At 41.4% G+C, this 23,934-nt stretch overlaps 2 long non-coding RNA genes across 3 annotated transcripts; both read right to left on the reverse strand.

The window, feature by feature from the left end:
• Positions 1–6,457: 6,457 nt before the first annotated feature.
• On the reverse strand, positions 6,458–7,620 carry LOC136353586 (uncharacterized). Of its 2 annotated transcripts, XR_010736896.1 has the most exons (3): positions 7,136–7,620; positions 6,771–7,008; positions 6,458–6,678 (listed from the first exon to the last, which is right to left on the reverse strand). It is a non-coding gene; the product is annotated as an uncharacterized lncRNA (long non-coding RNA). The 2 variants fall into 2 exon arrangements; XR_010736895.1 differs by lacking the exon at positions 7,136–7,620 and having other exon boundaries at positions 6,771–7,075.
• A 656-nt stretch (positions 7,621–8,276) lies between these two features.
• Positions 8,277–10,742, reverse strand: LOC107279133 (uncharacterized). The gene is made up of 7 exons (XR_010736897.1): positions 10,568–10,742; positions 10,158–10,314; positions 9,846–9,904; positions 9,541–9,674; positions 9,064–9,177; positions 8,910–8,956; positions 8,277–8,342 (listed from the first exon to the last, which is right to left on the reverse strand). It is a non-coding gene; the product is annotated as an uncharacterized lncRNA (long non-coding RNA).
• Between the last annotated feature and the right edge of the window lie 13,192 nt (positions 10,743–23,934).

Raw genomic sequence — 23,934 nt, forward strand, 5'->3', positions numbered from 1 at the left:
TTGCTACGACTTGATGACCCTAAGCACTAAGCGGCAGATGAGACACGTCGATGCAGATCGCAGCTGTAGCCGACAAGCAGATGGCGTCGAAGGCGGCGGGCTGCTGCAGATCAGTACTATTGCAATCAATTTCGGCCAGACGGCCGAAAGTTGCCTCAACTCGATGAAACGATGACAGTGTAGATTGATTTCGGCTGTTTAGCCGAAATTCTTAATTTTGACGAAACAATTACTAGATTAAACGAAATTCGGCCGTGATATGGCTGATTAGATCGTTCCCCAGTGGAGTCACCAAAAATCGTGTTGGCAACTTTTTGTGACAAGTCGACAAGCACGATCGCAGCACCTAAACGCCTTGCGGTGATCCTAGAGTCGTCAACCACCTCGATCTCGCCAAAGGGCCAAATCAAGATGGGTTTTGTAGAAAAACAGCTAAACCGGCTAGCGGAGCCAATTTAGAGATCAAAATCAGCCTCTAGGCCGATTTAGATCAATATGAGGATAACTACCCGTCTTGTGGGCAAAACGGAAGGTTTTCAGGACAAACCTACAAAGAGGTGTCGCACTCTCGCTGCGGCGGCGGACGGTTTACGGCGCAAACCGACAAAGATGGACTAAACTAGGGTAAAATAGAAAACATAGTAAAAGAACGATTCAAGTAGATTATATTCTAGGGTTTTACAATGAACCGGCCTTGTCCCTTAAATAGGGGTTGGTCTTGCCCTCTACAGGCCCTTCTCTACGTCCAACTCGGGATAGAAACCAAAGGAAACACGAAACATGCCTTCCCGAGCAAGGAAACCCGAGACCCGACGAAAACATACTCAGACTCGGACCCTGCCGGTCTGACCGCCCATATACCTGCGGTCAGACCGGCCCTACTAGCCGGTCAGACCGCCCATATACCTGCGGTCTGACCGGCCCTGCGAAGAAACCCGACACTTTCCAAACTTTAGCAATTTTCCTCTATTTCGTCCATAGGTGTCAAATTTGGGTGTAAACAATAATAATTACAGCAATACATCGGCGGTGACGGTTGACCGCACGTACTTTCTCCTCACTATTGTTCCCTCCTTGTGATCGCTACGTGAGTAAGGGGTGTCTTCATTTGATAGGAGGATGCTAGGGTCAATCGTCACCGTGAAAGGGGGTTGCCCATCCAACTGATCGTAATCCTCGTCAGTCTTGTCCTCAACTCCGACGATTTTTCTTTTGCCTGGGAGAACCACGTGACGCTTAGGCTCGTCAGGCCCTCTGCCCTTCTTTCCTTTGCTAGACATGTCCTTCATGAAAAAGACTTGCGTTACATCATTGGCAAGGACAAAAGGTTCGTCCGAGTATCCAACCTTGTTAAGGTCAACTGTTGTCATCCCACTGTCATCAATCATTACGCCTCCACTAGTCAACCTAACCTATTGGCACCGGAACAGAGGAACCTTGAGAGGACCATAGTCAAGTTCCCATATGTCCTCGATGGCACCGTAATACGTGGCAGTTGTTCCATCGTGTCCCATGGCATCGACATGAACAACGCTGTTTTGGTTCGTGCTCTTCATGTCTTGGGCTCTCGTGTAGAATGTGTACTCATTGATCTCATATCCCTGGAATGTCGCGATCGACCCAGACGGTCCCCTTGCCAGGAAGGCAAGTTGTTGGTTGATCGACTCGTTACCCATGAGATGTTGTCGTAGCCACGCGGGGAAAGTATCAATGTGATGCCGTGTAATCCATGCATCGGACTTACCGATGTTCCTAGCGCGAACTAGAGCCAAGTGCTCCTCGATGTAAGGAGCTACCAATGAAGAGTGTTGCAGAACAGTGAAATGGGCTTTACGGAATAAATTGTTGTCTACCATCATTATTGCTTTCCTTCCGAGAGTTCCCTTTCCCCGTAGTCTCCCTTCATGGCGTGATTCAGGTATCCCGATTGGGCGAAGGTCTTCGATAAATTCTACGCAAAATTCGATGACCTCCTCTGTTCCATAACACTTGGCGATGCTTGCCTCTGGACGAGCACGGTTACGAACATACTTCTTCAGAACGCCCATGTACCTCTCGAAAGGAAACATGTTGTGTAGGTACACAGGCCCGAGAATACTGATCTCTTTCACAAGGTGACAAAGCAGATGCGTCATTATATTGAAAAATGAAGGTGGAAATATCAACTCAAAACTGACGAGACATTGCACTACTTCATTCTGAAGGGCTTCTAATCTTTCCGGATCGATGACCTTCTGCGAAATTGCGTTCATGAATGCACATAGCTTTGTTATTGTTGCCCGGACATTGTCTGGAAGGATACCCCTTATTACAACTAGTAGCAGTTGTGTCATCAACACGTGACAGTCATGAGACTTTAGGTTTGTGAACTTCTTCTCCTTCGTGCTTATTATTCGCTTGATATTCATGGAGTATCCAGACGGTACCTTTATGCTCTCCAAGCATTCAAACATACTTTCCTTCTCTGCCTTGCTAAGAGTGTAGCTGGCTGGACTCAAGTAATGGCTTCCTTTCTCCTTTGGTTCCGGGTGAAGGTCGCCGCGTTGTTCCATATGCTTCAGATCATTACGTGCTTCCAGTGTATCTTTCAACTTTCCGTATACACCTAGAAAGCCAAGAAGGTTTACGCAAAGGTTCTTAGTGAAGTGCATCACGTCGATTGCGTGGCGTACGTCCAAGAATTCCCAATATGGTAACTCCCAAAATATAGAGTTCTTTTTCCACATCGCCGCGTGACCATCTTCGCTCTCTATAGGCTAGCTTTCAGGCCCCTTTCCGAACACTACTTTAAGATCTTTAACCATAGCAAACACTGTTTTCCCGCTGCGATGTTTAGGCTTCGTACGGTGGTCGGCCTTATGTTCAAAGTGCTTGCCTTTCTTCCGTACCGAGTGGTTTGCTGCAAGGAATCGACGATGACCCATGTATACAACCTTCCTATAGTGCTTAAGATACGTACTTTCTGTTTCATCCATACAGTGAGTGCAAGCCTTGTACCCCTTGTTGGACTGTCCGGATAGGTTGCTAAGTGCAGGCCAATCGTTGATGGTTACGAACGGTAGCGCTCGTAGGTTAAACTCCTCCTGTTTGTCCTCGTCCCACACGGGGACACCTTCATTCTTCCACAACAGTTTAAGATCTTCGACCAGTGGTCTTAGGTACACATCGATGTCGTTATCAGGTTGCTTGGGGCCTTAAATAATAATCGGCATCATTATGTACTTCCTCTTCTTGCATAGCCAGGGGGGAGGTTGTAGATACATATCGTAACGGGCCAAGTGCTATGGCCGCTGCTCATCTCTCCAAAAGGATTCATGCCATCCGTACTCAAACCAAACCGTATGTTTCGTGCGTCCTTTCCAAATTCTTTAAATTTTCTGTCGATGTTTCGCCACTGCGAACTATCGGCGGGGTGTCTCAGCATCCCGTCCTGTTGACGCTCTTCAGCGTGCCATCGCATCATTCTAGCATTCCCCTTGTTCCTGAACAAACGCCTTACCCGTGGTATTATAGGGAAATACCACATCACCTTAGCAGGAATTCTCTTCTTTGTTAGCTGCCCGTCAACTTCTCCTGGATCGTCTCGTCTAATCTTGTATCGTAGTGCTTTACAAACAGGGCATGCTTCTAGGTTCTCATACTCCTCACCGCGATATAGGATACAATCATTCGGACATGCGTGAATCTTCTGAACTTCCAGTCCTAGCGGGCAGACTATCTTCTTAGCCTCGTACGTTGTCTCGGGCAATTTGTTTCCCTCCGGAAGAATGTTCTTGACGAGTTTCAATAAATTGCCAAATGCCTTGTCACTAACCCCATTTTTTGCCTTCCATTGCAAGAACTCCAGAGTGGTATCCAACTTTTTGTGCCCCTGCTCGCAACCTGGGTACAACGAAGTTCTGTGGTCCTCCAACATCTTGTCCAATTTATGGGCCTCCTTTTCACTTTCGTAGTCCTCCTTGGCGTCCTGCAACATCTGACCAAGATCATCCGCAACGTCGTTACCATCAGCAGCTATTTCCTCCTCGCCCGTTTGATTTCCTTCAAATCCAACGTACTGAGCAAAGTCCGGAATATTGTCGTCTTCCACTTCATCTTCTTCCATTTCAACACCTTGCTCTCCGTGGGATGTCCAACAATTATAGCTTGGCATGAACCCCGACTCAAACAAGTGGAAATGAATAGTCCTGGATGCAGAATACTCCTTCTGATTCTTACACTTATTGCATGGACAACAAATAAAACCCCTTTGCCTGTTAGCTTCGGCCACTCTCAAAAAATAGTGCATGCCGTCAATAAACTCTTTGGACCGCCGGTCAGCGTACATCCATTGCCGATCCATCTACATGAGTCGAAAAAAACCGTACACAAATAATTATTCTTACAATAATGACAGTCATACAATAATGCCATATCTTTATTCATACAAAAATCATAAAATATTACACCAAATAATTCTTATTTACTATTTCTAAAGTTTTAAACTAATTTTAATGTGTTTTACTTCTTTTAATTTTCATTTTAGTTTGTTTTCTATTATTTAAGATTAACTTTCACTAGAGTTTTCCTTCTCAACTATTTTATAAAACCTTCTTTAACAAATCAACTAAATTTCTATATATTCTTTCTTCCCCACACAATTTTTCTCTCTCATCAACTTACAACTAAATTTTGGAGACAAAAAAGTGTGCAAAACATAGCTGCAAATGTAATATGACAAAAAAAACATTGGAGGATGAAGTTGCAAACCTTTTAGGCACCTCCGATTTGTATGTAATCACCAAAATAAATTCACTAGAAATTTTGGCATGACCTCCCCTCTTTTTTGAAGAAAATTTGAAGCTTGCTCGGGCAGCTGGAGGAGGAAGAAGATATATATATAGGGGTGGGACTTTAGTCCCGGTTGGCTAAAGATCCCCGAGATCTGACTAAAGATCCCGGGGGGGGGGGGCCTGACATGCCCTGACAACATTTGAATCTTTAGTCCCGGTTGGTGTTACCCGTTACCCTTTTGAACCGGGACTAAAGATCATCTTTAGTCCCGGTTTTTATTGCATCCGGGACTATTGTGGAATTCGGCCGACCGACGAAAGATGGTTTCTCCACCAGTGCTTTGTAGCATTGTCCATATTCATTTAGATGTTAATGAATCTAGACATATATATGTGTTTATATTCATTAACATCTATATGTATGTGAACAATGATAGAAAGTCTTACATTGTGAAACAGATGAGGTAAGTCATTTTTTATATTTATGTTGATGTTAATGAATTTAGATAAATTTATATGTATGTCTAGATTCATTAACATCAATATGAATATAGAAAATGTTAGAACGACTTATATCGTGAAACGGATGGAGTATTGACCTGTACGTGCAAAACACCGTTGCTATAGTTAACTTGGACAATGCGATAGAGACTAACGTAAACATGACAGAAGGGGAATAGCACGCTACGCTACCTAGCTATGGAGATGAACTCTCCACAGTTTGTAAATTTTTGGATTTTCCAGATCCACGAACGCGGAAAGTAATGAAACCCATATATGTACAGGGCCCGTGTACATTCAATTTTTCAGACTAAGGATTTTCACAGGCGGCCGGTATACATTATTATGCAATACCTCCTGCTACCAAGGTAGTTCAAGAGGGATTGCATATAATTCTATAAGAATCGGAGACACAAGATATGATGGTGTAGCCATGTTGTCATTCACTCCTCTCTGCTCATCTATTTACTCATCTACAAGTAATCGTGCACGTGCAATGCACGTTTCCCACAATACATGAACGTCCTCAAAGTTTAATGCATTGATTTTCCAACAATATGCATATCACACCGCACATACAAAGTACTGAAAGTATAAAAAGAGTAAAGTGCAACTTGTAGGGTTGTGTCATCTAGGTCCCTAAACTCTCAAAATGTAGATCCAGGTCCCATAACTTGTCAAAGTGTATCATCTAGGTCCCAAATCGACATAGCCTCTCTAGGATCCTATGTGGCGATGATGTGTCTTGCTACATGGACGTGATGTGTCCTTTTCTTTATTTTCTTTCTTTTCTTCTTCTTCTTCTTCTTCTTCTTCTTCTTCTTCTTTTTCATTTTCTTTTCCGTTTTCTTCTCATTCTTCTTTATGTCCTTTCTTCTGCTCGGGTCACAGATAAAGGAGAAGGAAAAAAAGAGAAGGAGAAGAAAAGGAAAAAAAAATTAAATGGGTCCCATTTGTTAGTCAAAATAATGCCACGTCATGTCTGCGTGGCATGCCACATCAACGCCACATAAGATCCTAAAGGGGTTGTGGTGATTTAGGACCTAGATGACATACTATAACAATTTATGGGACTTGGATATGCATTTTGAGAGTTTAGGGACCTAGATGACACACCCCTACAAGTTTAAGGATCGCCCGTGCACTTTACTCTATAAAAAATATCTCAAAATAGTACTTCAGTATATAACATTTACCTGATCAACAGCAAGTGCTCAAAATAGTACTTCAGTATATAACATTTACATAATCAACAGCAAGTGCATATCTTCTATCGTGTGACCAGTAGAAGTTTATATGGTATGCAAACCATAGAGGTTTATATCTCAGTTACTCTTAGGACATTGTCTCATAATAGTACTCCAGTCAATTGTTATCGGAATAGTGCTCGACGTCGTTGTCTTAACTGAAGTGCAAAAAAGGAGATGTCATGTGTGAACATGCTGGAAACATCTTAAAAATTGAAATGACAACTATGCATTTCTGGTATGGACTTACGGGGTATCCCATGAGCATGTCCATCATCCTAGCAGTTGGGCACTGGAAGGGATTTCACACTGCACATGTCCATCATCCTAGCAGTTACTGCCAAAAAATACTGCTCAATCTCGGCTTCTAGCTAACTTCCCAGCCATCCGAGGGTGACCCATCGTAATGCTGGTTTAAATTGATTTATGAAATCTGACTTCAACAGAAATACTGTAAAAAAAGCCACATCCTGTTTCTGGAAAAAAAACTGAAGTATGTGTTGGAAGTAATGTGTGGATCAGTTGATTTTGTTGAAGGAATAACAATATTGGAAAAATACGGAGCACAATAAAACTTCAGATAGAAAACATGATAGAGAAAAAGGATCGCATTACATTGGCTGGCAAATGGAAAGGTTTATGGAAGACAGCAATATGTGAGTATAAAGCTACCTGGATCTATACCACAGCTAGGTTAGTAAAGAAAGCCATGGCTGCATACATATAGAAACAAGTAAAAAAGTGGTAGCCATTACTTCATTCCTACATGTAAATGTAAAATATGATGGCAGAAAATAAAACCAATAAACTGCAGAAGTGAAATGAACAGTCCAGTTTAAGAACCTTGGTGTAAGCTTTAAAAAAGGCACATGATTCCCATCAGGGAAGAAATATATTGCCAAATTTGAACTAAAAAGTAAATGAAATCATTAAAGGTGGTCCAGATAGTATTATTTGCACCCAGTAATCCTAGTTATCAGCAGGTGGGCTATTGGAAATGAGTTAAAGAACTGAAATTAAATTAATGGATTAGCATTTGATAACAAGAAACGATGAGAAAGATTGACAGGGATAGTTGACATTCAATAATACAAGAAACTGTTAGATGGACCGATATGCAAATTTAAAACTCTTTTCTAGCTATCTTAATGTGTCTTTTCTTTCTATCTAACTAGGTGAAACCCCGCGCATTGCTGCGGGAATTTAGTATGATAACGATAAAAAAAATAACGTGTAAGATAGCTAGATAATATCAGATTAAGTAAATTAATGTGGTTTATGATAATTTAAATTTAAATAGTATGTAGAATGATGATTCAAACGTAAAAAGTAAGATGGTATGTGACTTTATGGAAGAAGAAAAGTAGAGAGATAGTTTGGACCGTAGATTAATCATCTAAAGGCTTAAAAACAATTGATGTGATATGACTTAATTAGAGAAAAAAAGGAGAAAGATAATTTGGACCATAGATTAATCATTTAAGCACTAACTAAGTGAGGATGAACTATATAAATATATAGGATATCATAAAACATAATAAAGATATACATTGAAACATTATGTGAATTATGTTGGATGATAATTTAATATGTTTGTATTTGAAAAGCTCTTAAATTATAAAAACTATAAAGATATAGCATGTTTGCATGATGTTTAAATGTGATGATTGTTAGTGGAGGATGATGTGGCACGTTTGCATGTTAAACTTAAGGAGTTAGTGGGGGATAACTTTATAGTAAGATAGAATTCCTGGACCTGTTTGTGAAGAAATAAAACCAGTCTTTTATTTTTCTTGTTGTCAACCTGGATGCCCTTGTTTTCCTGTAAAATATTCACTTATTTAATAGAAATGGGAGAGGCTAACCTCTCTAGTTTAAGAAAAAAAATCTAATTCTTTCACATGATTAGAATAGACACAAAAATTAGCTGCAGGGGTAAACAAGAGAAAAATATCCTGTGGTGCATAAAATAGAATAAGTGGTTGAGCCTTCTACGATAAAAGGTTTAGATATATGGTGCTGACAATTAGGAAAAAAAATCCAGATATTGAAACAAACACTTATACAACTTTGGTGATAAATGTACTCTCCAGCTCCACTGTCCGAAACCAGGGATTGACCATTATATTTGTTTGCAAATTTTCCAAATTTGAATCTTTGAAGATTTCTCTGAAATTTCAGGATTCACATGGTCTTCTATTTTTGTCAAAACTATTGCATGTTCTTCTACAAATAAAACTTGATTGAGAGAAGATTTTCTACATGACATATTTGGGAGTTGTTTGACAGTATTAATTAAAAAACATTGGTGCTAAAACAGAACCTTGCAAAATTCTACAAGCAACAATAGGGGCAAAGAGTAAAGACTAAGATTTATGTATAGAAAAACCTCTGAGTTATTCCCTGCACCTCATGAATCATGACGGAACTCCTGATCTATAGAAGCATGCAAAATAACATACAAAAGAAATATGATTAGGTTAACACTAATTAGTTAAACAGTAGCAGGAACTACTTCTAATATAATATGAAGTAATTGTTACTTGCACACATGGCAACACATTGTCCTTGACAGTCAAAGTGTTGGATCATGATCACTGCCTTCATTTGATCTCCAATCAAATTCAATATCCAGATAGTGTTTCCTTCACAACAAGCTGAAGCAATTAATCAAGGTCCCTCGATTAAAAAAAATGTTTGGATTGCGTAAAAATAAAAATTAGCATTCATGTCAAGAGATGCAGAATGATTAACACATTTGTATAAGCATTTTGTAGGCAATTTCCTGATATAGATGCTAATGTTATCCGTAAAGCAAACAATAATGTTGCTAAAATCAAATCATACCAGCACCCAAAATCAATTTGTTAGCAACAAAAAGGATTGATTAATCGATTTACTCCAATGGTTAGATAATTACATTCAGGCACAAATAGCTAAATCTTCATACTACATATGTAATTCTGTGAGTTATATATTATATAAATATATTCACCGTAGGACTCTCATACAGTATTTACCTTAAGAAAACAGAAGATCAATGCTTTGTCCAGTGCAAAGCATCTCTTGCCAATACATTTTTTTTGTGTGTAGCTCCCTTGTCCTCTTCAAGGGTATGGCCAGATTCCAGCTAATTAAAGTACAAAGTTTTATCCTAGGGGAAAGCCAAACAATCATATGAGCAGCTGAAATTATGTTTCAGGAATTATGCAATCTAATATATATGCAGTCTAGATTAATTTAATATATGCTCCTAGGATATCAAAGAGCAGATTGATCAGATCTGTGACATACAAAGCCATAGAGCACATGGAGTGTGACATACCTATCAAACTCTCCAAAGAATGAGGATGGGAATCATGTCACTCCTCTGTGCTCTCCATCCTGCAAAAGTTTCATGAACTGGAACATGATATATTTGATTTCTATCCATGATAAATGGCATCAATCCAAGTAATATCACACTACTTTGGCACAATTTAATTTAACGAATTTTAAAACTATAAGATGGAAGTGTAGCTAGCTAGTGTAGCAGCCATAAAGGCACATTCGCTGTATGATGCAGGAATTCCCTGACTGCCACAATCAGCACAGGTTTGAAAGTTGTTAACGTCACAAGTAGATGCTTGAAATACACCTCGCTAGCCAACCAGACCAGTGGCCCAGGCGCTTCCTTGGAGATGGAGTAGGCAGGGGGCAGCGTCTTGGGTGGCTAAGCAAGCCTGAATTTTCCGCTCTTACGGAGTACACGTATTTTCCTTGAGGACACAAGGGAACCTACAATAGCTTCAGATCTGTACCATAACACAACCAGGGGAGGAGATTAAATGCAAGAACATCGTCAAATCTACAATATTTACCAGTTTGATTTTAACTTTTTCTGCAAATCTACAAACAAATGGTTGGGGTTACAGTACTCGGATTCATCCATACGAATCCAATTCCTAACCGTCAGATTTGCACTATGATCCAATCCCTAACCCTCGGATTTGCACCATACACTACAAATTAAATTCACCAAAATGAAGGGGAGCTTGCAATACTTACATCGATGGGTTGGGATATGGTCGGCAGACTGGACGACAGCGACCTAGTAGGGCACCTTCACTGCACGGGGGAGGATCCACACTCCGTCGCGGCGGGGGCATGCGAGGGGGTGTAGGAAAGCGCAGCGGCTGCCGTAGGGACTCGCGGGGTGTCATCGCGCGAGGGCGCACGCGGGGATAGCGCGGCGGCGGGCATCGGGGCGAGGATAGCGCTAGAGCAGGTGACGGCATTGTGATGGATGGGATCGGATGAATAGGTGATACTCGGATGGACGGTACGGATAAGTAGATATGCAGATGGACGCTAGGGATTGATCCGGGTGATTTGGCAGGTAGGATTGGAGGAGGCTAACTCCTCTTTTTTATATTAGTATAGATTTATAGCCATCTCCCTCTCTCACCTTCCATATTTAGTGATGGTCCATTAGTGTGTAACCTAGGTTGGGCATTCATGGGCTGGCTGGTTTCCTAACACTTCCCCTTGGGCCTTCACTGCGTGATGCCTATGCTTAATCAAAACTCCATAAAAACCCAGTGGGAAAAATTTAGTACATAGCATACGCTTGCAATGTCGCACGAATTGCCTCATTAAAAACCTTGATAAGAAACTGCTGGGAAAACTTATCCAAGGAAAAACCCAATTCTTCGTTCAATTTTTCTAGATTGATTTTTGGGTACTTGATTTTCTATATCAAGATTTGGTAATGAGTTAGTAAAATTCTCCCCCTGAATTTTGCATTTCTCTAAGTCTCATTATTCCGATTTCTCGGACACACCAATACAAGAGAAGATGTAAATAATAATTTAGTGGATAAATTTGCAAGACTTACACATGACTTAGTTCGTTGCTTCTATGCAATTCATATACGTAGAAGAGATTGGGGCTCATGTGCTTAGTGAGTTTGCTTCTCACGTAACTCATTTGCATATGTGCGACATATGTTGCTCAAATTTCATAAATGGTGGGGGGGGGGGTTGTGACAGTTTTTAAATTGCGATTGCTGTCGCGGGTAACCATCTCTAAAAACCATGCCGAGGCACTGAATAGTTCAGCGATGCTTAGTTCGGTTTAGTTCAATTAGCCAGGTATTCGTCTGCTGTTATGACACACTTGTGTTTGGGAGTTCCGTCCTATTTGGCGGTAATCGACTATTCCAAAGCCATGCACTATGAACATTTCTAAGTGCGGTTGAACTGATGTACTAAACTTCCATCTGTCACATGCCTTTAGCTGCAAGCGTTAGCACGATTTGGATTCTGCCTAATATTTCAAATCAAACTCAAATTCAAAATGAACGAGTTTGTTTCTTCAATTCTTTCCTGATTTATTCTATTCTTTCTATGTTGGTTCGGGACCAAGTACTTCTTCATGTAATATTATGCAAGTGTCCGATCTAAGCTCCTAAAATGCATTCATTGATTCTTTCTTCAATGCTTATTGTTGGTATTTTTTAACGATATTACTAGAAATATAATTCCTAGCAATGGCGCAGAAATACTCCTGGCATATTATGGTTACAGAGTTTATCCGCAAGCGCACGGATATACCATTGTAGCATTTCACCCGAGAGTATTCCAAGGGTATCATATTTATTTAATCCCGTCGGAAGATCATAGTAGAGAGAACTGTACTAATAATTTATATATTACTTGTAATAATCATAGTCTAAGCAGGGGTTAAGATAAATTAAAGGGTAGAGTGACACACAAGCAAGGAGCTACTCATTCTCATACTAAAATATCTAAGCTAAGTGGAAAGAAAATAGAAAGAGAATCTATTCCTACACTTCTAATATACATACATACATTCAAGTTAACTGGTATACTAGCTAATACCCTCTATCCGATGCCCTCCTGGTACTTCGAGAAGCCACCCCTGACTGTCGAGTTCCTTACGACAGCCCGTCATGACCATACAACCGGGGCTAAATACGGAGGAATACCCTCCCTAGGGAATTAACTTAGGATTATATACCGGCGTGGAGGAATACCCGTACTGAGTTGACACCATCAGCGGCCCACCTCTCATCTGCAATATATAACCCCAAATAATGATATCCTGTAATCTAGACACCACGCCTAAACTACCAGATACTACTCTAATATCATCGTCATGACTTAGAGTAATTGCATAAGCAAACATTATACCCGCACCAAAGCATCTCCCAGATAAGCTAGCCGTATATTCAGTATAACATGAACATAATGTAAAGTAGGTATTCATATACTCGGAAAGTATTTCAATACCATAAATATATTTAGAAGAGTATTCTAATAAAAGTACAAAGCTTACAAAAGAGAAGAGAAAAGCTACTAGAGCCATACCCGAACTCTTCCGAAGGCTTCCGGACTCCTGATTTCTACTCTATTCCTATTCCACCAGCTAGATACTACTAAACTAAACTTGAGAGAAATGAGAGAGCTATTGCTTGAGGTGTGTGTTGAAGTGAAGAGAGTGAACTCCTTAAATAGGCAGGTAATGACGGTTATAGCGGTTGGAAAGGTCGATAATACCCTCCAACCGCCATAGGGAGTGAATCTCCACCGTTCCCTCAAAACCCTGCATCCATCGGCGCTGGCATAGGTTCGGTTCGGCCTGGCCCAACCAGCCCACATTTTGGCTGGTGGCCTCCTCCGCTGCTTCACTTCGTAGACTTGTGAATTTTAGCCTAATTCATCGTGTCAATTCTGCGTTCTTGGCCCATTCATTCATAAGTCTGATTCTCGACATCGTCCGATTGATTTATCTTCTATGTTGATGTCGATTCTCCTCCACTTTAGTGTCATCCTCTGCAAAAGATTAGTATACCTACTACTAGTGGAATATTATTATTCTAACATATTTATGCATTGCAAGCATTACTAGTTCTCCTCTATTTTGGTAATATTGACGGTCGAAACTGATCGATAACGACCCTCAACAACAAGATGTCGGCGCGGTTACCATTTTTCTCCTTCATTTTTCCTTTCTTTTCTCCCATGAATGGCATGATCGAGCAGCGGCCATGCGCTTCGGCTGTCGTGCATGGGCAAGCTCGTGGGCTCGGCTTGGCCGGCGTTGTGCAGCGGCTATGCAGGGCGCTGCGCGCTTGGTGCGGTGCGCAGCCGGCGCCGTGCATGGTGCAGCCGGTTGCCAGTGGTGGAACTCCGTCAATCGGCGTTCGCCGGCGACTCCAAGTCGGCGATGACGGAATCCATCGAAAACCACAAAAAATGGAACGAGGAGGATGCAAGGAATCCGATTTTGCAATTCAATCTACAACATGCAAAGCGGATTCTAGAGTTTCTTATCCTTCTTCTTCCTCGGTCTCCGGTAGAACGTTGTGCTGATAACGTATTATGCAACCCCTCCTGCTACCGAGGTAGTCCAAGAGAGATTGTATAATTCTATAAGAATTGGAGACACAAGATATGAGGGTGTGGCCATGTTCTCATTTATCCTTTCATTGCTCAAGTGTACAATTCTCCTCTCTACTCATCTATTTATAGCCATCTCCCTCTCTCACCTTCCATATTTAGTGATGGCCCATTAGTGTGTAACCTGGGCTAGGCCTTCATGGGCCGGTCGGTTTCCTAACATACATTTACATATATGGCCCTAGATGTCGCTCACACCCCAATCAAAATTAATTATCACGACATATACAATACACAATGCTCACATAGATGCGAAAGAAGAAGCATTCATCTTAAATCTTAAGAGCTCTTGTCTCCAATAATATACGCTTGCTTAAATATGTAAACATATGTGCAAAACTGTTTTGCACTGGCTTGATATCACCTTTATGAGCAAATGCCCATGCAGAATGCCAATGTGGCAGTCGCTACTACTTTTTTATAGATGAGTCCCCCTCCAGTCTTCAGGTGGTCTGTACCACCATTCGCCTACGATAATGTCAGCTTAGAGAAGGTCAATGCCTGCCTACAAACATGCATTATCGCAGGTGGGCCGTTAAGAAGGCTGGCTCCGATAATGTACGGTATATTGCAGGCGGGCCTCTTAACTGCATTATCGTAGGCAAGCTGTTAAGAGGCCCGTTTGTGATGATCGACCTATGTACTGTACTTTTGCTTGAGCTCCTTCTATTCCAACCCGAAGTTTTCTCTCTCCAAAGCATAACTACAATTGGAGGGAGATTTTGAACTTGCAAATTTTGCTTGAGATTGGTAAACAAGGAAAGATACATGTTTTCCTCCATCGCTGCTATTTTTCTTTTTAAATTTCGTCAGTGTGATACAGAGAATTTTGCAGTATTAAAAGAGGACTCTAATGATCGTATTTATGCAATTTTTAGCAACAATACAACAATTAGATGAATAAAATTGTTATTGTAAGCCCTAGTGAACTAGCCACTTAGTCGCGCTTTGCATAACCTACCTTTATAAGTAGGCCATTGATCTCATGACATTGAAGGGACGTTTCCCAAAGTACATTATTTTCTCCGTTCTCAAATATACTCCATTCGTTTTTATATATAGGCATTTATAGTTTATTTAGTAAAGATTTACATTAGAGAGAAATGATCACTTTTAGGCACTTACTGTTAAATTTTGAAAAGCTTCAGTTGGATCTTTGTAAATACTTGATTGGCTAAAATTGCTTGGATTTCCATGCGTTGAAATTAATGTCATAGAAATGCTCATAACTGTGTAGAAATTTGAGTCCTAGAAATACTTATTTTGGGAATGAGGAAGTAGCTAGCGGTGTAAAATTAAATGGATGAAAGTTGTAATTGATTGACATAAAAAATAAGCGAATAAATTACACGCAGAAGTAGCTTTATTTTCTAATAAATTTTAAATGTTAAAGGTAGATATATTTCTTAGGTGTAGGGTGTACCTGTATGCGTTCGTAGGGCGAGCGACTATGTTTTAAAATAAAATTGGTATAGAGTGGACGCTGCTTAGCTGATGTGTGCTCCAATATATACCAAGCAAAAGAGTATAACAGTGTAAGCTCTCGTACATTATAGATATAAACCTGCAGATAAATTCAATGCAAATTTATGGCTAAAGCTTCATTTATTCTATTTCATCGGAAGATTAGTTAAGCAAACATATATATAGTGCTAAAAAGATTGGGCACCTTTGTTCTAGAAGCCTCCTGAAGTCTTGATTGGTCCAATGGTTTTCACGGTCATTGATGAGCTTGATGATCTAACGGTATACATTTTTTCTACCATTTCTATCCAATGGTCCTTGTTAGTGCAGCAGAAAGGGTTCATTCTCCTCAAAAAAAGCTTGCTGTTTTCACCTATTAAGATATGCCACAACTAAAAATGAACTCCTGGCCGTAGTTATTGCAATTGTTAATAATTTCATATCTTACTTAGTTGGAGCCAGGGTAATAGTCTATATTGATCATGCTGCTCTTAAATACCTGCTCACTCAGAAATATGCAAAACCTCAGTTAATTAGGTGGATTCTTGTACTCCAAGAATTTGATCTTGAAATTAAAGATAAAAGGGGAGTAGAAAACTCTCTAGCAAATCATTTGTCGCGTATGCATGTCACTAACATGCAAGAACTACCGATAAATGATTTTCTACGGGACGACATGCGCTTAAAGTTTGATGGACTCGAACATGTGGTATGCAAACATCGTCAACTTCATGGTTGTGGAGTATGTGCCACGGGGGAAGAATAAAAGATGACTCATATATGAGAGCCGAAGGCACTTATGGGATGAGTCGGGCATTTACCGAGTGTTCCAATGGACTACTCAGGAGGTGTGTACCAACAGCTGAAGGCACCCAAATCATTGAAAAATGCCATGCGGCACCCTAAGGAGGCCACTATGGTGCATTCCTCACCCAGGCAAAGATCTGACAGAGTGGATTCTTTTGGCCTACAATGTATGAAGACACAAATGAGTTCATTCGGAGATGTGCAAGATACCAGAAGCATGGAGGTATCACCGCTCGTGATGTGATGCCCCTAACATAGAACCTTCAAGTGGAACTTTTTGATGTATGGAGTATTGACTACATGGAACCTTTCCCAAAGTTCAAGATTGCGAGAGTACGTCCTGCCATGGTGGAAGCAATGTCATGCCATGCCGCCGATGCCAAGCATGCCTGCAAGATGTTCCATGAGGTCATCTTCCCTCTTTTTGACATACCATGGATGATAATTTGTGTCCCGTTGTTCCAAGTTAACAATGCACTCAGGCCATCCCATGCTAACGGTGGTGTTGTGACCCCTGTGGCAGCGCCCAATGGAAATGAGAACAACCCCTGTCCGAGTATGGACACATCGTCCTACTTGCTAGATAGCCCTCCACCAAAGCGACCACTTTGCCCTCTGCCGAAGCGACCACTTTGCTTCGTGGAAGCGAGCACACCCGTTGGACATGGGAAGGTGCTCATTCCATCCCTGTCCCCCTGCGAGAAGTTGAAGGTGTAGGCTTCTCATATCTCCCTGCCAATCAGGTGCCATCTCTCTCCACCTCCCATTAAGAGGTTGGCGGGGGACCGAATGCCCACCCCTAGGACTTACTTTAATCATTTTCTTTATTTCTTTTTGTTTATTTCATTCCTTCATGTAATTGCGCATATCAACGAGATTAATAAAATAAATTGACTCACCGGGCTTCACCAGGTGAGTCCCATTTGCTTTCACTTTTATTTTGTCCATGTATCTTCGAAGCACCCTAGGTACAAAAACAAGTGTGGAGGTGATCTTGAGCTCACACGACACAGTCATATACAAGGTCACCCATGTCTGTGCTACACCGCGACGCTTGCACATTCATGAGACAAGATGAATCAACCATTGGACACGCAGCTGCACATCTTCACACTCACATATGAGCGTTGGTGTGCACGTTTATCCCTTATCTTCTTAATTCTTTGAGTTGGATCAATTTTGCCAGATCTGAAATTAACTCAAGAATTAAAAATAAGGCTACCAAATTTTGGGTTTAAATACAATTCAATAATACATTATAATATGTTCGAGGATATTCTCATCCCATCCTTTTTTTATGTTATACTCCTCTTTCACTAATCTGGATAGAACAATTTTGACTTTCTTGACTTTGCAAAGTATTCGATGACAATCGTAAGTCATAACCACCTCGAATATCTGTAGCTTCTAATGATAATGTTAACACGTGTTCTAAGCATGATTCTATTTTTATACTTTTTTTAAAAGTATAATTGTTGCACCCGGACACAATGATTTTTCTGTGTTTAAACAAATCGGTCATGTTTGCTAGTTGGTAAGCTATGTCCACCACTCATGTGTTCTTCTCCAATATAACTATAACCGTCATTAGTTGCATATTATTTCTGCTTGTTGTTGGGGCTGAACCAAATCACTTCAATGTGCAAACTCCAATTTACCAACTGGCAAACATATATCACACAATCAACCACTTATCTTGCCATGAGCTTTGAGGATGGTTTCAACTAGCAAATCAATAGTGGAACAGAAATAAACACATGCACACAAGACACGGTGATTTACGTGGAAAAACCTCCTCGGTGTGAGAAATAAAAAACCATGGGACCAACGGTTCACTCCAAGCTTCCACTATAAGCAATAATTGGTACAAATGGAGTCTTCTCTAGAACATCTTAGGGCATATCACAACAGCAACTATATCATCAAGTTAAATACTTGGTGCCATCAACATCAACTATAGCAACTAACATGTAGAGAAATAATATATTCTGTCCCCTTTGATTCTCAACAAAAATCTCCCAAACCAAGAAGCAAATTGCATGAAACTTGGCAAAAATGATGGTTCTGTGAGTCCCTTCCAAGCTGTCAAAAATAGCTTTATCAGACACCATTGACCTCTCAAACTAACATTTTTTTCCAAATGTTGCACAAGCTGAAACTGCAGTCAATCAAGCTGACAATCCACAACTCAAATCTAGGGGTGGGCATTCGGTCTAACCGAGAAATTCGGTTCGGTTTCTCCGTCTTTTTGAAAATTCGGTCTTCAGAATCTTCAGACCGATCGGTCTCCAACAAAGCTCAAGACCAAGCAATTGTCTTCGGTTAGTTTTTTTCGGTCTCGGTCATAGACCGAACTAACCGTAACAAAAGTTTGAATATAAAGCATGGCTGGATTTAATTTTCATTAAAGCATGGTTTGAATATATAGCCTCTGGGGTGTGGCCGGCCAGTTGGAGGCAGCGCATGTCACATCCTGATTTTCGTTTCAGGATTTATAAATTATTTAATAAATTATTTTTAGAATTTATATTAAATGTTCATTAATTTACAAGTGAAGTTAATTGTGGGAAATAAAATTTCCTAAATATAAAGCATGGCTGGATTTAATTTTCATTAAATTCTCCATGATTAATTATACTCTCTGGAATTTTCTCGGATTTTTCATAGCTCAACTCCTAATTTTAATAATACAAAGAGCATTTCAGAAATTATCTAAATATTAAATTAGTCTTTAAATGGTCTGATTATAATCTTGTTGAGTACTTTGAGTGTCCAATTAGTTTCATGATTTTTCTTGAAATTATTTGAGCATTGGAAGTATTTTTAACAATTCAAAGATCATTTCAGTGATTAATTTAATTGGAAAAGTAATTAAAAATCCCCTTTTCCTTTTCGGGCTTAAACTGGAAAAGTCTATCTATCATCCTCAGCCTGTCCTTCCTCTTTGCCTGTCTCTGCTTCCCGTCTCCTTCTTTCCCAGAGAAGTCTATTTCTTAACCCTCTAATTTCTTTTTAGCCCAGCAAAAAGTCTAATACTCCTCCCCTTTGCTACAGTGTCGTCTTCAAGCTTGGACAGAGCCCCTGCAGCCAAGATTGCTATTGGGCGATCAGTCGAGTGACTCCCTCTCCGCGCGACTGGACACGTGTCGCGCGCGGAGAGGTGGCGGCGACGTGCCGGAGGGAGAAGCGAGTTTTTCGTTTTTTTTTTGTTTTTTTCCCTTTTTTTCGTTTCTGTTAGGTTGGTTTTTTTCACCGGTTTTTTCGTTTCTATTTGGTTTTTTTCCTCCTTTTTTTCTGTTCAGTTTGTTATTTTTCCGGTTTCTCTTCTGTTCGGCTTTTTTTCCTTTTTTTTCAAGATGTATAAATACCAAGTTTGTATTCGTATGTATACCAAGTTTGTATTCGTACATATAGAATGTTTGTATACGCACATACAAATTTTCTATACGCGTATACAAACTTTCTATACGCATATACAAAGTTTGTATACACATATATAAAGTTTATATACACGTATACAAACTTTCTATACGCATATACAAAGTTTGTATATACATATATAAAGTTTATTTACGCGTATACAAACTTTCTATTCATGATGTATTTTTTATTTTTTTAATTATTTTTATGCGTATATAAACTTTGTGTATGTGTGTATATATTTTTTATGCATTGAAATATATTCATATATATATATATATATATACACGTATATATATATAGTATATACATATTATATACTTATGTATATAGTAGTACATATGAGAGACTAGAGGGGGGAGGGGGGCGACTGACCGCGTGCCTCCGCGCGCGCGTGGCTGATCACGTATCAGCCCCCCCCCCCCCCACCCCTCCTCCCAGTGCAGCCGCCGAGCCGTGTGTGACGCTGCCAATTCCTCTGCCCGATTTGCCCGCTTCTCTCGGCCGTTTCTTGAATTAGTTGAGGGGAAATATTCCTCCTATCTTTCTCTTCTGTTTCATCTCTAAGGAATAAGATTTTATCCCTTTGATTCGAGATCAAATCAGTCAGATAAACCTTATCTCCAAACCGGTGAACCTTAATCAATCCGCCACCAAATCCTCTCGGGTCTGAGCCGATCTCTCCCTCTTCCGGATATAAATAGAACCCGCAAGACCTCCTTTCTCGTTTCCAACCCCTAGCTCGAGCTCCCGTGCCCTAGCCGTCTCTCCCCGCAGCTGCCTTCTCTCTCCAAGCGTCGGCCGTCGTTCCATCCGAGCCGCACCGCCGAGTAGCCGCCGCCTCTGGTCGCCGTCGCCACCACCGGGACTGCAGTGAAGATCTCCGCCCCGGCCGCCCGTTCTTTTGTGCCGAGTTCCACCGGAGGTTGCCCGTTGCCGTGAACCAGTGGATTGCCACTGTGTTTTGATCTCCATCCTCTCCGTCCGTCGCCGTCCAACGTCACCTTCAGTCGCCGTCGCCGTCGTTGGATTCGCAAGGAGGAGAAGAAGCCCGGCCACTGGTTCCTTTTCTCCGTAACCCGCTGGAAGCCCCTCGTCGACGTGAAGCCGATCTACTCCTCCTTCAATTCGTCCGAGCCTCGCCGTCAACTCCGTGGATGCTAGACGTCGTCGTTGCTTTCCTCGGCATCATAGAGCCAAGGCGAAGCCCGTCCGCTGGTTTCCCTCCGCTGAAGATCGCCGGAGCACCACTGTCGTCGTCAACCAGAACCTCGCCGCCCTTCGGAGCTCGTCGTCGGTCGTCTCCCGTCACCATCCGTGGTCGTCCCACCCCTTGGTGAGTTCATCTCGTCGTCCTCTCCGCGGTGTTGCTCTCAGATAGTCCGGCCGAGTTTCCTAGCACCTGTGGCCTTGCGGTTCAATGCCTTGCCGGCGATGACGTCATCAATAATGTCATAAAGCCCGTTTTCCTTCCCTAAATTAAATCGTAAATCCTTTTCTGTTCAAGGCTAAAATCAGTTTAATCTTGTAGAATTCATAACTAATTCATATGAAGTCGGAATGAGGCCGTTCAAGTCTCTAAATTTATCTAAAATCATGATCTACATGCTTGTTTACTTTTTATGTACTGTTTATTTGGTTTTTATTAGTCTTTTTCTTCGTTTTGCATGTTAGCTTGTCGTTTCCATCGTTGCGAAGGTTCGGGAGTGCGTTGGAAGTGATTCAGAAGATTAATTGAAGACCGATTATTGTAAGGCAAGTCACACATATCCTAAACACAATCCTTTGAACATGTTGATCCTATATTTAAATTCTCTATTTATTTCAACTGTGCATTTATTTTCGAATTTCACCGGGTGGTGTGAACCTATTTCTTTGTTATGGCCAATTTGCATTGAATACCCTATTCCTTGATACCTTGGGTAATAAATTGATTAGCTTGAACCTTATATATTGGTTTGGTTCAGGTAAATGCTATATATATAATTGTTTAGCCATGCTTAGAAACATTAGCTCATTAATGGGATGAATCATACTACATTATTATTTATGGTTATATTTAATGGTAGCTCACGATAGTTAATCGTGGTACGATAATTAATTGATAATTAAAAATTGACAATGGTGGGTTGTGAGCACATGGTTTTGAAGGTCGTGCTCATGACAATTAAGGACCGGTTCGCGAGCTACTGTTGTGAGACATTAACCGTGCCAACCACAAGCCAGCGTGAGCAACGGCTTTATCTTCTGTCTAGCATGGTTCATTGCGGGGCGCCAGACTGAGAAGTGGCGAGAAGTCCGTGGGGGTCGCTGGGGAGTCTATGCCTCTGGTTGTTGAGGGGGTGATTATGATACAGGAACGGTGCACTGTGATGAGTTGTGTTGTGCAGAGGGTATTGTCACAGCCTCTATTTGGGTACTTTCCAGTATCGCGACGCATGGTAGACATGATGTTGAGGCTGTGTCTTGTGGATACAGTGGTACACCTCTGGCCAGAGTAAAACTATTCGAATAGCCGTGCCTGCAGTCATGGGCGGGTTGAGCAATGCTTTTCGTGATTTGTCTCACACCTCTCACAATAATTATTGATGCTATAACTGGTAATAATATTGCTTAGCTCCTGGTTTGGAGTTAGATCTATACAACCGGGTATGGTTGTTCAGGATGGTTGGGCCTGTGCAGCATTGGGGTGCTGTGCAATGTTGATTAAAATTGATGATTAATTACTCTACTGTTTTACTACTCTTAAATATTTGCTAAATACTGCTTTTGCAAATGAGCCTATATTATTGCCATCCTTTGGTATCCTTGTGCACTTGCATATTTGTTGTGTGGCTTGCGGAGTATTCCATGTACTCACCTTGCAATAATCAATCAAACCTCAGTTGAAGAGAAAGGATCCAGAAGGAGAAGACGTTTGGCTTATAGCCCAGTTGAGCTGCCTGTGGGAGTGGAGCCGGAGCTTCGCTAGATTTTATTTTCCGCTGCTGTTTTTCTTTTCTTTTGTAAGTATGCAACGTTATTGTTGTGATGGATTTGTATATTGAATTGTCAGTTTGTGTACCTCGGCTGATTCCTGGACGAGGATTTTATGCACAAATAAGTTCGGAAATTACTTGTGAATTTCCGGGCATGACAGCGCACGACGATGGAGGCGGAGGCGTGCTAGCTTGAAGCGGCACATGACAATGGAGGCGGAGGTGGGCTAGTTAGAGGCGGTGCAAGGCGATGGAGGTGGAGGCGGAGGCGGGAGGCGGCGCACGCCGATGTAGTCAGGCAAGCACGAAGGAGATGAGAAGACGGTGTGAACTGAGGAGGATGGGAATGGTTTGGATGGATGCGAGAGCCGGAGGGCACCTCTCTGCCTCTAGGGTTTCTAGCAAATTAGTGGGCTTATTGGGCCCAATTCGGTCATTTCGGTTAACCGAGGGCTCTGACTGAATTGACCGAACAGATTTAAGTCTTTCACTGGTCGAGACCGAATTTCTCAGTCTCGGTTTTTTCGGTCTTGGTCTTTTCGGTTCGGTTCTTCGGTTTGGTCTTACTCTGCCCAACCCGACTCAAATCCAGTGCTCTACTCAACCAATCCTCACACGAACTGATAAGATTGAAGTGCTCTAAGTGAGGAAAAACCTCACTAAGTTTGGTGCCAATCCAACCACGGTTGAGCCTCCAATCACTGATTTGATAAAGATCGGGTAACAACCACTAAGCTGAACAATCTGCAACTCTTCTTCTCCACTCTCCTCCCCCTCTCTTGTGTTTAATTTGCTAGTTGCTTCTCCTCTCTCCAATGGCTGCTGCTCTCTCTCTCTCAATGGAGGCTAGGTTTTCGTTTGCACCACAAAAATATGAGGCAATCTTCATCATTGATGAAGACATGTATCAATAGCTCATATTTGTAAGACTTTTGGACTAGAATGGGCTGAGAGCAAAGGCTCTATGTGGATGGAGTTTAGCCTAACAAACTCCACCTCCCGACATCATGGAGCACCTGGCTGCCTTCCGGTAGTCATACCAATGAGCTGGCAACAAACCTTGAGATTCTCCATTGTCATCACCTTGGTCAACAAGTCAGCCCCATTATCATCGGTGCAGACTTTCTCAAGCCGCATTTTCCGAGAACTTAACACATCACGAATCAAATGATTACGCACGTCAGTGTGCTTTGACCTTGAGTGGTATAGCAGCATGGAGGTCTCAGATATGATCAACGGCTAGTGTAGCCTTCTTCCGCAAATATGAACTCAGGGAGATTGG

The sequence above is a fragment of the Oryza sativa genome, chromosome 10 (genome assembly GCF_034140825.1).
Source record: "Oryza sativa Japonica Group chromosome 10, ASM3414082v1".
Taxonomy (NCBI): Eukaryota; Viridiplantae; Streptophyta; class Magnoliopsida; order Poales; family Poaceae; genus Oryza; species Oryza sativa.